This window comes from Panthera tigris, chromosome C2 (assembly GCF_018350195.1).
Source record: "Panthera tigris isolate Pti1 chromosome C2, P.tigris_Pti1_mat1.1, whole genome shotgun sequence".
NCBI lineage: Eukaryota > Metazoa > Chordata > Mammalia > Carnivora > Felidae > Panthera > Panthera tigris.
Window position 1 is genome coordinate 60,616,078 of NC_056668.1, and position 16,568 is coordinate 60,632,645.

The following is a 16,568-nucleotide window of genomic DNA, read 5'->3' on the forward strand; positions in this document are numbered from 1 at the left end:
AAATTTTGTAAACCACTTGCTGCTATCCTCTTATTAAATCCTCTGCACATCGCATCTCCCATGTCATATTTTGGTTAGTTATCAGTCATAGATAGTTAACTTTCAACACACAGGGTAGGGAAGGTAGGTTACTCCCTGGCCTCTTTTTTTCATCAGGTCTATGGGTCTACATCTACACCCCAAATGTAAAAATCCATTAAACCGATTTTTCAGTATCTCCGCCTTCTTACAGTCTTCTGATAGCCATCATTTTATTTTTATTTTTAGAAGACCTTTTCACCTTCTTCTGGTCAGAACAATATTGTTCTTATTCATTTTCCTTTCCTTCCCAAATATCTTACCTCTGGCTTAACGTTACATGTGCTACTAGTACAAAATTCATTTTTCTCATTAAACAAGACCATCGTCTTCAAATCATGAGATCCAAACCATCCAAAGTAGGAGCCCTCTTTAATTATAATCAATAGAAGTGACTTAAACTCATATACATTTAAATGAGAGGTAGAAAGTGATGTTAAAGGATACATGGTTCAGGAAGATGAAGTGAATTATTTAAGGTCATAAAGCAAGTATGGAATCCAGCTTGGACTTGGATTCAGACCTTCTTTCTGACATGATCCCTCATTGTTTTTTCCTTGCATTCATTGATTGCTAAATCTCACCATTTCTTTTTTCACACATAAAAAAGCTACTGTCCGTATTCTTGTGACATAGTGTTCTCTTGAACACAAAAATACATTCATGTTGGAAAGTGAAGATTATTCACACAAAACATTAAACAGCTTGTAGGCCCTTCATAATACATTCCCAATTTAACTTTCTAGACTTCCTTTCTGTCACCTGATCCCCTGCTTTCCTGCCACCAATCAACTGTTTGTACACATAAGCTCTTATTCCTGCATAAAATTTATTTTTCTTCCCTCTTTCCTCCAGGAAAAGAAAATAAGAACTTTTTTTTTAAAGGGCAAACTTAGACATTATTTGTTCTTGGAAGCCTTCCCAGTATCTACTACATGAAGCCTCAACATCTTCTCTTCCTCAACACTTTTCCTACTCGTAGATCATATGTGTTACTGTTTTAAAACTCTTGCCCCTTGTTAGCTTGTGAGATTCCTCTTGGTAGAGCACATGATAAATATTGGGAATACAAGAATTAAAGACACTATCCTTGCCCTCAAGAAGTTTCCAGTATGGTCAGGAAATCGAAAACATAAACAATTATAGTCCAGCTCTGACTTAAACAGCATATTTCTGTATAATTGACTTGAGTTACAGTTGCACATATTTTTTGGTGTAATCAAGGCTATATTACATATGGTAAACACAAGTACCCCAAAATTGACTCAGAAAAAGCAGGCAAGTAGTCAACGTACATAAGAAGGAGAGCAAGGAGAAATAAACTATAAAGATGTAATGGGAGAAAAAAATACAAAGTTAATTGAAGTACAGGCTTAATGCAAGAAAAAGCAGCTTGGGGAAAGGAAGCAAGATATTTTTGGTAGCAAGAGCCAGAAAGGCTACAGTTGCCAGAAATGAAAAAGGGACTGACTATGGAGCAAAGCTATGTTCCAGGGTGCCGCTGGGCATTGACTTCAGTGATTTATATAGTTTATTTCAACTAATACTCATAACCACCCTGTGAAATAGGAACTATGAGGAAACAGAGGCTCAAAGCAGTTATGACTTGCTCAGCTAGTAACTGAAAGAGCCAGGATTCAAACTCAGTAACGGTGGATTCCAAAGTCCACCCTTTATATATTCAATTTTGACCTAAATCCAAGGAAGCTGTGTCCACAGAATTAGTCAAAAATTACCTTATTTTCTCAAAGATCAAAGTCTAAGAGAGACTGTGTATGAACCTAAAGCTCTTCACATCATTAATAGAGAATAAATTCATTTTATAGTATAATCAGATTATCTAAATAACTCTAGCACAGCATATCTGAAATGAAGATACCTGGGAAACCATCTAGTACAACTTCTTATTTAGCAAATATAAAGATACTAGTGCTAGCTAATTGAATTATATAGATTACTAAGGAGAAAAGTTTTGAGAAGGAATAAAGTACAAACTCTGTGTTCTTAAGCGTGCAGATCATGAGAAAAATACCATCTTGTCCTGTGTGGGTGAGCTCCATAATGCTGGGCACTTGTTTCTTTTTGAATAATTGCATCTCCATTATTCAGGATGGTAAATGGTACTGTTACTGGCACATAATACACATTTTATAAAATAGTAGTAGTTTCATAAAGGGATGAGTGGGTCTGTGTGTGGGAGTGTGTGTGATGTGGCTGCAAGTGTGTAATTAATCAGAAGTTTGGACATATTAGCTAAATTAATTTTTGTTTGCCATTTGGTTCATATCATTTTCTCCTTGAAACCTTCCAGCAACCTCTTAAAATGCCTTACATAGCAAGGTCTCTGCTTTAAAATGACTTCATCAGAAATCAAGTTTAGTATACTGTCAATGAGTGGAACTGGCAAGGTATCCTTTGGGTAGAATCATTGGGAATTTTTTAGACTTATCAAGAAATAACTCAAAATACTTTTGATAAAGTGGTAATATGAACATTTCATCTTAATCTTAGTTTTGGGGGGGATGGGGAACACAGAAGCAATGTTTCATTTCTAAAACCATGTTCCCATGAAGCTGAGCAGAAGGACTGCTTATAACAGAATTTTCCAGCCAAATTCTCAAAGGGCCCCCAACAGGCTTTCTCAATTTGTGGGCGCTGTCCTCTAACAATCTATTCCTTTCCAGACTCTCCTTGGAAACCAAAGATTTATGACATTCTCTTCATATTTTAAAATGAAATTGGTCCTGTTAAAATAAAAATGAAAACTGAAGGCCTGTCTTTATTCCAATACCAGTGCTGTCTGGACAAATCCCTCATTAATATGTCCTACTCTGAAGATATCACCCATGACTTTGCCTCTGTAGGAGTCTTACCATTATTTGGACATTTCCAGAAATCAAGCTCACTACAGGCATTTGTGAAGATGAGCTGTACTTAGGCAGAGGCCTGAAAAGGAAAAGTAAATAAATACTTGGTTTATCAGGTTGTAAAGGGGGAAGCAGACCCTCCCTTTTATAAATGACTTCTAAATCTCCTGCTCAAATTCCAGAGTAAAGGAAAAGTCACATGGACCGAACATATTTCTTTAAAAAAAAAAATGAATATTCACTTAGTAATCCTGAAATGCTTTCTGCTCTTTGAATACATTCAAACAAGTGGGTATCGCAGCATTTCACTGATAGCTTATCAAACCACAGAATAGAACAGGAGGAGTGAATAAAAAGGGCTTTCCTAGGGGAGCTCCATGGTCATTGTTCTATAAAAACATATGAACATATTGCTATAAACTCATCTTCACAGGAAGTCACCCAGCTTAATAAGCACAGACCTGCAAGTTAATATTAAAATTCACTTTGATTTCTGCAGCAACAAGGCTGATCCAACTAGGAGCTATTACATAAAACTCTTATTGTCATATTCGTCATCACCACCCTCAGTAGAGACCACTGCCAGCACCAAGAAGCCCTCAGTTCATCTCAGGAAATATGCTACACAGACGGCCATCCCACTAACAATGTGGTGGTGAGATGGCCCTGTTTATTTTATCAGAATGGCACTCCTTTAATTGTTCAATTCTCTTTATTGATGTCCTCTTTCATGTATAGGTCTATTAGATTCTACTTCCTCTACTGTCCTCCCAGGAATTGGTGCTTGCCAACTACAATAAGTTGTTTTGACAACTTGTCTAGCTATACAATACTCTGTTTCTTTCCCTCTGCAGTCTTTTTGGCTTCAAATGAGTGCCTTCAAAATATAGCAGAGACTATCCAACCAAACTACGCAACAGGGGGAAAAACAGCTTTCGATGCGTAAGCACCGTCCTGCCAAAACCGCAGTCTTTCGTGTGCTCATAGTTCTCTCTCCTTTCCTCCTTATTTTTATGGAAAAATCCCCTTGCTATCTTGTCTACTCCTATCTTAATAAGGAATGACTGCCGTGACTACCCCATCAACCAACGCCATTCACCGCCAGCACCTCTGCTCTCCTCGTGTGCTTCAAGAAGAACTGATTAGCACTTTGCATAATTAACCTGATTAGCACTGTGCATAATCAAACTGATTAGCACTTTGCATAATTAAAAAGAAATAATAATAATAACAATAATAAGCACTAAGTAATATCAAAAGCTGTTAGTCCCACAGCCCTTTGGTTACCTCCAAGATGAGTTCGGTAGGGCATATTTTGCACCTTCACATGGAAATCTTTTCTTTTACTCAAAAGTCAAGAAAAATACATTAAAATGCTTTCAATCCATAGACCCATCATGATTTTAATATCCATATCAGTTATCAAAATAACCATTCTTGCCCATGTGTGCATTCCTCAGTTTCAGCCTTGCATATTTTACCCATATCAAAATGGACAACAGGTGGCTATAAAACCAAATAGATAAAAAATGTTTGGAATCAAATTAGAACAAGGATGTATGCTTCTTTCTTTTTTTAATTTTTTTTTAGTTTATTTATTTTGAGAGAGAGAGAGAGAGAGAGAGAGAGAGAATCCCAAGCAGGCTCTGCACTGTCAGCATGGAGCCTGATGCGGGGCTCAATCACATGAACCATGACATCATGACCTGAGCTGAAACCAGAAGTTGGATGCTCAACTGACTGAGCTACCCAGGCACCCCCAGGATGTATGCTTCTTATGTAGCTATAGAACTATCCTATGCATTGTTTCTGGGTTTTAATGAGGTATATGAAAAGAATTGGACAGCCTTTCAGGAAAACCTGGCTCTGATATTTACCCTGTGACCTCAGCTAAGTCACTTAACTTCTCAGTAGTTCAGTTCCCTCACCTGTGAAATGGAAATAATAAGGCCAGTTCTGAAACCTCAAAAGTTGCTGTGATAATAAAATAAAACAGTAATTTAGGAAGGTACTTTGTAAACTGTAAGGCACTACCTATACATGAGATTCCCCAATTCTAGGTCTCTAAACCTCTTATCCCCTAAATTTTATTTCATACCATGGACAATCTTAAACATTATGAACAATAATATAATTTTATATATTTAATGCCTTAGAATTAAAAAGTTACAAAACTTTTTGCATACTTTACCTTATTTCCTATTCAGTAGCTGAATGTGATTAGAATTTTGATTTGGAGTTATAATTTAGCTTTCGTCATTCATGTATCCGTTACACAGCTCTCTCATTTGTGTTTCTACAGAGGTTAAAATCAAGCTGTTGCTGGAAATGCATAAGAGAATAGAAGAAAATCTAGTATGTTTGTATTAACTTGGTACTGCAACTTAGAGAATTCTGCAACTTGCCTTTTCTCTACCAACCATGGCCAACCATCTGCTCCTGGTGACCTTCAAAGGATTCATTCCTTCCATCCCACTTTCCTCCAGGAATCTAGGAAACCATCTCAGATACTCTTCAGTCAGAATTTCTCTCTCTCTCTCTCTCTCTCTCTCTCTCTCTTTTTCTGGTGCTCCCATAATATTTTAGCTGTAACTCTACTGTGTATGGTTTGCTATGTTTTAAGTAGGTGGTATGTGTCTGATTCCTCTGGAACACTAGGAGCTCCCAGAGAGAAACCACTCTGGCTTTTCATCTTTGCCCCCCACAACAGCTGCCACAATGAGTGATGGACATGGTAAGCACTTGACACATTTGTTACTGTGGGCTTGAGGAAACTAGACAGTAAAGTATGTATTTCACTGTGTGCTTAACCTGTAACTGCTGTATGCAAATCTGGGCAATTGCTTTACTAACTGTTTGCTGGGGACTACAAAGGTATTTGACATACCCATAACCACTTTATTGGCCATTAAAATGTTTAACATATGTCAAATTACTTTTTTTTTATTTACTCAATCATTCATTTAGTCTTTCAAAAATAAATGTGAGTGCTTAGTAAGTGCTAAGTATTGTGCTAAACATTCAATATAGCATTGATCAAACTCAAAAAGAACTGTTGGTTCCTCTAAAGAAGTTTATAGTCTACGTATCTTTTAAGGAGCCTACAGTAGCTTTTATAAGGCTGGGGTGGACTAGCTTGGAAGGGGAACCTTAAAGTAGCCAAGATCATCAGTTGCAAGCTACCCACCATGGAGCCATAAGCCTCTCAACCTAAAGGAAAGGAACCCACAAAAGCAGTCAGTGTTCCTGAGCCAATCATCCATTTTACAATTCATTTAATTCAAGAAAGAAAATGCTGCTGTGGAGATTATTCAAGTCCAAATGTTCCTGGTGAAGGTGCTTCCAGTAATTCTGGGAAGGAAGCCAATCCCCTAGTTTTATATGTAAATATTTAAAAAACACACACATATATATAAGCACAAAGGAAAGGTCAGGAAGACGTAAGTCTTTTAAAAATCTATTTTAATAATTTTTTTCTATAACTGTCCACAGAAGTTTGGGCTTTTTTGTAGCCTTACATTTTCTTTTACACAATACACCTGCTTTTTTTTTCTAAACTAAATATTTCTTCCATCTAATGACTCTCTTTATTAGACAGCATCTAATTTGCATACATTTACATACAATTTAACTGCTAGCTTGTGAGAACAAAGAAATGGCTCTGTATTGTACTGAAGGACAATACTCAGTAAAGGAAGGTATAAAAACCAACCAGCTCAGTGACTGTGTAAGCTCTTTGTTTCAAATATACCAGGCTTTTTTTTTCAACATACCAGTTAAAAGGGGCAAAAATTATTTCATCAAACAATGAAAGATACAGCACTACTTTGTTTAACTGCCCATTTCTTCCCCAGCTTGGTTACTACAATTCAGGGGTCCAAGTTCCCTGAATCTACTATAATTTCCTTTATTAGATTTGATGGATTCAATCCCTCCACATATTTTTGTTTAGAGTCTTATTCCTAAATCCACCTGGGATTCCACTGTGATAAAGCTCTGTTCCGATGCTAATTTGTGCTGCCACAGGCCTTGTTCCACTAACCGTCAGGGTAGATATGACATGCTGTTCACCAGTGAAAAATGCCTACCCTTACCCTTAGTAAGAACAGATTTTACTGAGACTTCAGGGCTTTCTGTACGTTATGAACCAACTCTTCAAAAGAAATGTTTTTCAGCATCCACTGGGGAGTAGATGGGAAAGGAAGACCTGAATATAGGGAGAGAATATATGCTGAAGGAGAAGTGAGAGATAAAGAGTTGAGTCAACTGCTCTCCACTTTGCAATGGCACCATTTTTGTAAGTCTCCAAACCCGGAAGACTACTGAGAGATTTGAATAAGAGAAGAAAAGAAAAAAAAAAGAAAGAAAAAAAAAAAAAAAAAAGAACTGGAAACCAGGGGTCCTTGATCCTCCTTTGAAAGTGAATTCATACACTCTGTGACACAGGGTAAGTCACTATGACTCTTCTCTGTACCTCTCATCTTTGACGCATGGAAAGGGAGATTATAGAAAGCAATCTTGAAGAGTTTGTTCAGTGTTTTGTAAATATTAACTATTGAAAACACATGAAATAAGTAATAAAGCTGCGGTCACAACCAACTGAAAATAAACACTAGAGGGATTTGAGTTTCTGAAATGCCATGTGTAAAATACCACAAAAAATGAAATATGGTATACAAAAATACTTTAAAATTATAACAAATGATACAGATATAAGGCAATATAGGACAAACCAAAAAACATAAAGCCGCATATGAATTGGCCCCACAGGCTCAATGAAAATATAATCCATAAGTGGGTGCTAAAAGAGGTCATGGAAGATGCATTTTCTTGGAAATGCATTTAATATCATTAGTTTGGCCTGTTTTCTGCATCTGATAATGCAGATTTACAATTTTAATGACCAAAAGAGGTGTGAACTTGTCAGTGATAAGTGAAGAAATTCTACCACTCTGTGGGGCTGCAGAATGCCCACATGATTTGGAACCTTCAGCAGCCAAACAGATTGCACAATCTCTACCAGCGATCTTGAAGCATGTCTGATTTTTCCACCTGGTGAGAAGAAGCCTGAGTTAGAGACTTGTATTAATGCTGGAGTGCTGGCGTAGACCAAGTCTGCCAACTTCCTAACCCATAAGCAATTCCAAATAATGATCCAAAATAGCACTTAAAAGAAATGATGAGACGCTGTCCTTTTAAAAACCCCTAGGTACTGACTAGATTCTAGTCCCTATAATGAGGGGAAAGGAAGGAGTTGATCCGCTGAAAACCATGACTTAGCTCGAAAAATCCTTAAATTCCAGGGAACCTGACCCTGACCCCCATACCCCATGCTCCATGACAGATTGAGGCAATCACCTCATGACTGTCAGTAAGTTTTACGTGTAAGTTCTGTTTCTAAGGCTCATTAGCTATCTCCTGTTGATATAAATTTGAGGTTGTACTTATTTTTCATGTCACAGAATATTATCTGTTGACACCCAGCATCAGACCTATTTTCTACACTCTGACAGATTAAATTCTGCCTTGTTTGTTTGTAAAGCATCTCCTAATACTAACTCAGCCAACATCACCTGTGTTGGAGGTGGTTAAGATCCACCTCCCCAAAGCATGTTACCACGGTGACAAAGTAGTGACCTAATTTGCACACACCTGCTGGGTTAATTGGGCCAAAATGAAAGATGATATATATGCTCAAAATCCAAAACTGATTTTTTTCCTCAAAATTAAATATTTGATTTTTTTAAATTAGCAGTTTCTAAAGCTAAGTAACATACTCCAGGTGTGCATTTGCCAGTTAATATACCCTGAATGTTTCATGACTCTTGAGGAGCAAAATATATTGAGTGATGAATACAAATCTTTTATGTATTTTCTGTGTGCAATGATTAGTACGAGTAAGTGGTCTCAATCACTGAATACATGGGGTGTGCCTGAGGGGTCAAGCCATTGCCTCAAAGCAAATAGGGACATTTCAACTGTGCCAAGTTAACATTCAGAGTCTGAACTGCTTCTGAAAATGCAAGTTCATTTTGGAGCTACTCTCCATAGCCTGTGGCAGCCTGCAACATCTCCTAGACAAAAACGTCACTTAACTCTGGTTGACCTCCTCTACCCCTCTGTACTCATCCTTCTGAGACCACTGATAGTTTTTCTTTGAGCCATATAAAGTTACATATCAAGAACTGATTAAGATATGAGCAGACACTTGCAAAGACTGCTGACCAAGCCGCAACAACAGGTAAGTGGTATAGCTAAATGCGTCAAAAGCTTGAAAAACGCATATATCTGTGACTCTATTCTGCTTATAGTAATTTATCCAAAGGACATAATCGGGGATGTTCATAAAAATGTGTACATAACAACATTCATCATATGTTATATTTTTTAATTTTTTTAATGTTAATTTATTTTTGAGACAGGGAGAGACAGAGACAGTGAGCAGGAGAGAGGCAGAGAAAGAGGGAGACACAGAATCCGAAGCAGGCTCCAGGCTCCAAGCTATCAGCACAGAACCCAATGCGGAGCTCGAACTCATGAACCGTGAGATCATGACCTGAGCAGAAGTCAGATGCTAAACCGACTGAGCCACCTCGGTGACCCATATGTTATTTTGAATAGAGAAAAACTGGAAGCAACTTGCATGTCCAAGAGTAAGAGATTGGCTAAATTATTATAACACATCCATTGAGTGGAACACTGTAAAATCAACAAAAAAATCATGCCACAGAAAATTTATTTATTAACACAAATGTTCACAATATATTGCTAGTTGAATCAGAATCCACAATCACGCAGAGTATAATCCTATATTTTTGAACGCACACATACACACATCAAAATGTTAATAATGATTGATCTTCTAAGTTACAATCATAATATCAAGGGTGATTTTATTGTCTTCTTTTCTGCTTTTTTTGTTTTCCAAATAGTTTTACAATGCTGATGTCTTACTTTTACAATAGAAAAATGAACATTCTATTAAAAATAAAGGGTAGAAAAAAGTTAAATTACATTTCCTGATTCCTCTCCCTCACTTAGATTTCACATCTCACCTGTCCTTAGGTCTCTCCTTGTCAATTCCAGTCATGAATAGAATAGCTGTTAAATTGAGTAATATTCTTTTATTGCTAAATAGTCCACTCTTCTAGCTTAATTATTTACTTTACTTACTTACAAACTTTCAAAAATGAAAGCCATCAGACCCCTTCTAGTCTTTGAGCTGCTTTTTAAGCTTTAGAAAAGCAAAGGAAGTAAATGCCCTTTGGTAATGAAGGTGACTGGAAGGGAACTTTTCAAGGTACAAATATGTCTATTTATCACCTGGCTATTGCATCCTGCTTAAATTACAACGTTCATACTTTGATTTTATTTGTACAGTTATAAGGTCTTACTGATAAGTAAGTGCTTCTCTTAAGTAAGTAAAATTAACATTACCATATGAACTGGAATTACTGTTAAAAGTATCTCGCTAGGGGTTTGATTTATTCTATGATGCTTTCACTGATTTAATCATTGCTGGAATTATCAAAATACAATAATTTATTCTCACAAGTAAAAAAGTTTCTCGGGATTTTCCTGTCATAAACAATAGACATCAGTGATTGATAAATAAAAGAAAAATATGCCATTTTGACATTTTAGTTCTTATTCTAGCACTTTTTTTTTCTGCCTTAGTGCTTTAGTGACTTCCTATAAAAAGTTCAGGGGACAAAAAAGTGACTCTTTTATTTCAAATAATGAAATAAAAATTTATTTTAATGCCCCAAAATAAGTGTTAATAAATATTTTTAAAACATATAATGCACAAAAATAAATTTTTGTTGAATTAAAGATGTAAATATTGAAAGAGACTAAATCACCAAGGTACTAGAAAAAAATATGGATAATTTTTTGATAGGAGTTTTCTATACCATAAAGGAACTGACTGATAAATCTAGCCACAGAAAAAGTCTATAGTAAAAGTCAAACAGCAAATTAAAAACTAAAAAAATGTTATATTTTAATTTTTATTATTTTTTTAAAGTTAATTTATTTATTTTGAGAGGGAGAGAGAACGTGCGTGGGAGAATGAGTGGAGGAGGGGCAGAGAGCAGGGGAGAGAGAATCCCAAGTGGGCCCTCACTGATAGCCCCAATGGGGAGCTGGAACCTGTGAACCGTGAGATCATGACCTGAGCAGAAATGAAGAGTCAGAAGCTTAACCAACTGAGCCACCCAGGTGCCCCCAAAACAAAAATATTTTAAACACCCCTTACAGAAAGTGTTATTTTCTGTAATATAAACACCGGTTATACACATCAATAAAAGATTTTATAAAAACCTCTACAGAAAAAGTAAAAAAAAAAAAATTAATACCAATTTACAGAAAAGAAATACAAACACTAGTAAACACTTTAAATGTTTTTAAATCTAACTCATAAATTAAAAGAGCAAATCAAAATAATGATAAAATATCATTTTCACTTTTCAGATTGGAAAAAAGTTGTTCAAACTCAGTTTTGGTGAGGTTGTGGAAAAGCAGGAATTCTCATACACTGCTGTTACAAGTATATATTAGAGCAATGTTTATGAGGGGGGCACTTGGGTGCCTCAGTCAATTAAGCTGTCTGACTCTTGATTTCAGCTCAGGTCATGATCTCACAGTTCATGGCTTCAAGCCCCACATCGAGCTCTGTGCTAACAGGACAGAGTCTACTTAGGAGTCTCTCTCTCTCCCTCTCTCTCTGCCCCTCCCTCACTTGCATGCACAGTCTCTCTCTCTCTCTCTCTCCCTCTCTCTCTCTCAAATTAATAAACTCAAAAAAAAAATGTTCATGAGGAAAAATTCTTAATAGCCATAAACATTTGAATTATGCAAATATTCTAGGAGATTATATTATGTATATTAAAATGAGTACAAAATACATGTAGAAGGCTGTTTACTGTAATATTTTTGAATAGAAAAGAAATTGGAAATAACCAAACATCCATAAATTAGGCACTAGTTAAGTACATTTTGTTAAATCTATAAAAGAAAATATTAGGTAGCAATTAAAAAAGATGATATAGCATAATATACTATAGTATAAATACCATAAAATCTCTGAGATATGGTATTAAGAAAACAAAGAAAATACATGGGAAACTGGAATGATATGATTTTCTCTGTATTTTTATTTATTTGTTTTTCCCTCTCTATTTTTAAAATGAAGGTATGTTGGTACATTTCTGTACATAAATACACTTGGACCTGTTTAACTCTGGGAATAGCACTGTAAGTTGAGGAAGAAATACTTTTCATTTTACATCCTTGTGTACCACTTTATTTTCAAAAATTTTTTACCATTTGCATGCATTTTTAAGATAAAAATAGCAAAAATGATTGTTCGGTGTTATAGAGTATAAGGAAAAAGAGTACCGCATTGCTCATCCCTCACTCTGTACTTGTCTAGACCTATTCACTGTTTCCATTTCCCCATCTATAAAATAACTGAATTACATTAGAAAGATGATATGTAAATTATCTTATAATTCTACAGTTTATATTTTTACGTCTTAAAAATCCAGTACAGAATAGTGGATAAATACATTTGAGATTCCAATACCTACTTTGAGCATTGACAGCTACTACAATGAACAAATCTCTATTTGGTACTTTGTAGACAAACTGTATTCATGTCTTTATGATGACAGAAAATGATGTATATTGCTGAAAATTTTGACAGGCTGAATAAACTAAATATACTCACTGTACAAGTAGTGCTTCTGGGTCTCAACAGGTCTCAGGTGTTGAAATATGCCAAACAAAACTGATCAGAAATGTATTTCTTATATGCTTTACTGCCAACTTCTAACCTTGGCCCAGCTGTTTTCTTGAATTTGTCATTGATATATGCTCTCAAATACACAACTTGAGTAGAACAAAATGTCAAAATGGTTTATAATTTCAGGCATATATTGCCATACACACTCTTTAAGAGTACGTGATATTCTATAACATTTTAGTGCATGATTGCAAATTATAAGAAGTGCTCTGTATCTTTTTAATTTGTAGTACCTGAAGCTGCAGTATGATAATGACCTTCTTCCATTATGATTTAACATTCTGGTCACTTGGATAGTTGTTTTTAAAAGCAAAATTTCTCAGTCATGGTTTGGATGACAAATATTAGCTCATTTAAGTTATATAGTGAAGATTTTGTATTGTGTATTTTTCTGAGAAAGTAGTTCTTTCCTCCATTTCTGGTTGCCATGATTGTGATAAGAACAGCGCCATGATTCATTCAATGGTATCACTGATAACAATGTTGTGTTATCAATCACATCATAGTTTTGTTTACAAATTGGAATGGAGGTAAAGCCTATCAAAAATTGTATTAAGAGATTTTTTAGTTTCTCTGGTGAAAAAAAAAATTATGCCCTCTCATCTAAAAACTTAATCATTTCTGAAAATGCTATTTGGCTCCATTTTTCAAATGCCCACAGTAGACTGTCTACTTCCTTGTGCATTTTTTCATATAGTATCAGCCTGGGTCATGGTAATGCTGTCATCTGTTACAGCAGCAAGCAATGGGAAAATAATAATGCTGTGAGTGTAATGTTGATTAGACACATTAAACTCAGGAAAATTCAATCAAATCTCATCAATTTCAATAATTTACTACTACACGTCCTTGTCTAGTTAGAGATAAACAATTTAATTTTGAATGAAGCATTTGGAGAAATTTCTACTTTGGAATGAAAGTAAAGATGAAAAGAACAGATTTCCTGTACTCACCTGAAATGGAAAGATAACTACATATTCTTGAAAAGTTCTGTGCTAAATCTTGGCCTGCTATGAGAGTAATACTTAAAAAAAAAAAATTAAATCTAAAGATACTCAGTTTGACTGTCCACTTTCACTTATGGCCTGGATACACAGAAAAAGAGATAAGGGGGTGATGTTACTCCTAGAAAAAATGATTTGCCAAAAGGATACATGATAGTTCAAGAAACCCTGTGCCTCCTTTACTGATTCCTGTTACCAGAGCATGCAATGGAACTCAAAAGGAAAGCTAAGAGTAGCAATGAATCCAATCCCTCTGTGGCCAAACCAACTTTGTTTTTCACACACAGCAAGTTTGTTAAACTTTAAGGAGATACAGTTGAGCATTTTTAGTCCATTTCTGAGTGCTTACTATTGCTGTGTTTACTATCAGGATAAAGAGGAGAATCAATTGGTTGCCCTGAAGCATACCTCTTAATTATACATCGTTAATAGCTAACAGACAGCTCCTTGCTCCTCAACTCTAATACATATACACGTTGGGAGCACAATTCTGAGTAACCTGTAAGAATATGGAGATCAAATTTCTCGTACTCCAGATGTTCCCTTGACTGGATCCTTCATATTATTCAGCATTAATTTAGTTCTGGTATTATTTCCTCAGAAAGTCCACTCATGATCATTCCCCGTGCCCCCAGCCATTCTTCATCCTATTTTTTGTTATTGTACTTCTTGAATAGCACACACCACTTTCTAAACATATTTATGTATTTGTGAACTTGAAACTGCTTATGGTCTCTGCACATACACACACACTACCACCCCACCGCTGTATTAACTCCATGAGGTACAGGATCAGGGTCTTCTTGTTTAAAATGTTTGTTTGTTTATTTGTTTGTTTATTGTGAGAGAGACAGCATGCACCAGTGAAGGAGGGACAGAAAGAGAGGGAGAGAGATAATCTCAAGCAGGCTCTGCGCTGTGAGTGCACAGAGCCCAACCCCAGGCTCAATTTCACTAACCGTGAGATCATAACCTTAGCCAAAATCAAGAGTCTGATGCTCAACCAACTGAGCCCCAGGGTCTTCTTGTTTAGATCTCTATTTCCAGTGTCTGTGACTAGGTCTGACTTTCCCTATTGTATTAAGAGAGTGATCCATACCAGAGAGAACTCTGCAATTTGGTAGAAGGATACTTTGCTCTCTTTGGTTCTTCTAGCAACAAGAACAAGCCAAATTAGAATAGGTTAATTCGGGAGCACCTGGGTGGCTCAGTTGGTTAAGTATCCAACTCTTGATTTTGACTCAGGTCATGACCTCAGGGTTGTGGGATTGAGCCTCGAGTCTGGCTCTGGGCTCCCATACTGAGCATGGAGCCTGCTTGGGATTCTCTCTGTCCCTTCCTTGCTCTCTCTCTCTCTCTCTCTCTCTCTCTCTTTCCCTCTCTCTCAAAATAAATAAAGAAAGATAAAAAAAGAATAGGTTAATTCAATTAGTGTAGTTTGGGTGCTAATCACAGTTTTGTAAATCAAAATCACATTTTCACATTTAACTACATTACTATTTCAGAAAATATTTAATTTTCATTTTCACCTCTTATTTTATCCTGACTTTTTTGCTGGAAAGGAAGTCTAATACCTCTAAATTTTTATGTCCTATTAGCATACTATTATGTGTTAACCAGAACACAAGTGCACCATAAAAGCTGTAACTTAATAGAATTGTTCAGTAGATAAGACTGGTCATAATTCATATAACCACTCTACTAATTATCTATTTTTAAAATTCAAATTGTTGATTTATTGAGTATTCTTAAAGAAAACACACTTGTAACAGACCATAATCATGAGGTGGAAAGGACCAACAAATGCTTTCACTTCTATTCCATTTCTTTTAGGATTCGCTCTACTTCGCACCCTCTGTTGGCCCTCACCTTAATAGTAGTCTACTCCTTATGAGAAACAAAAAACACTGTCCAGAACTTGAGAATCGACTTGGAAGAAGTACAAAGAATGCAAATGTTTCAGGTGGGCAGAGCTGAGCTTAAATTCTGTCTCAGTCACTAACTGGCTACACAGAGTTCAAAACTGACCTTTCTGAGCTGAGCCCTGCGTTTTCAATCTGGTCCTGGAAACTCACGACTTCCAGTTATGAGTATACTTAATGGCTATATATTTTTATAGATAGCCAAATGGATGATTCTCTAATAAAGACCTTGCCTATGCTAAATACAGAGAGAGATTAGTATAGCTAGTTCATGGTTTCAACAGCTAAAATCTAGCATAATGACTTTGTCACCCTACAACACTAAATTTCAGTTGCATACCTGGTTTACAGAATCTGGAGACAATCATGAAAAAATGATTCAGGTTATAAATAAAACTATTTTAAAGTTGTACTTTATGAGATATTTGGTATCTCAACACACATGGATTCACAAAAAAGCTGAATAATACCCAAGTCAGTTTTTAATTTTGCACTGCATCTGTGGAGTAACTGTAACCCTGTGAATTACTGAGTCTATGCCTCAAGTTTAGCGTTTATAACAAAGAGAAGTTTCAGTAGTTTAAAAGAATATGCAGGAGAATGACTCATGATTCCATTAAATCCATAAAAACACCAAAGAGCTAAGGCAACAAGTATTCTATAAATTCTGAGCAGATAAATTTTGTCAACTGCAGAGCAGAGAAAGGATCAATATGTGAAATGTAAATAAGCCTTCCACAGATATTTACTATAGAAAAATAAAGTTACTCTCTATAGTAGGTTGAATACTGTCCCTCACAATCTCATGTCTACCTGGAACCTCATAATATGATTATTACTAGGAAATGAGGTCTTTGTAGATGTAATTAGTTAAGCATCTGGAGATGAAATC

At 35.9% G+C, this 16,568-nt stretch overlaps 1 protein-coding gene across 4 annotated transcripts in view; it reads right to left on the bottom strand.

Annotated features, from left to right (window-relative positions):
• The window catches only part of ZBTB20 (zinc finger and BTB domain containing 20), a 761,798-nt gene that overhangs the window by 528,420 nt on the left and 216,810 nt on the right, over positions 1–16,568 (bottom strand). For all 4 annotated transcript variants that reach the window (XM_042998568.1, XM_042998567.1, XM_042998569.1 and 1 more), the window contains exons 7-8: positions 5,137–5,267; positions 2,952–3,024 (exon numbers count right to left, since the gene is read on the bottom strand). The gene's annotated coding sequence lies outside the window, so the exon portion shown is untranslated. The remainder of the gene's footprint in view (positions 1–2,951; positions 3,025–5,136; positions 5,268–16,568) is intronic.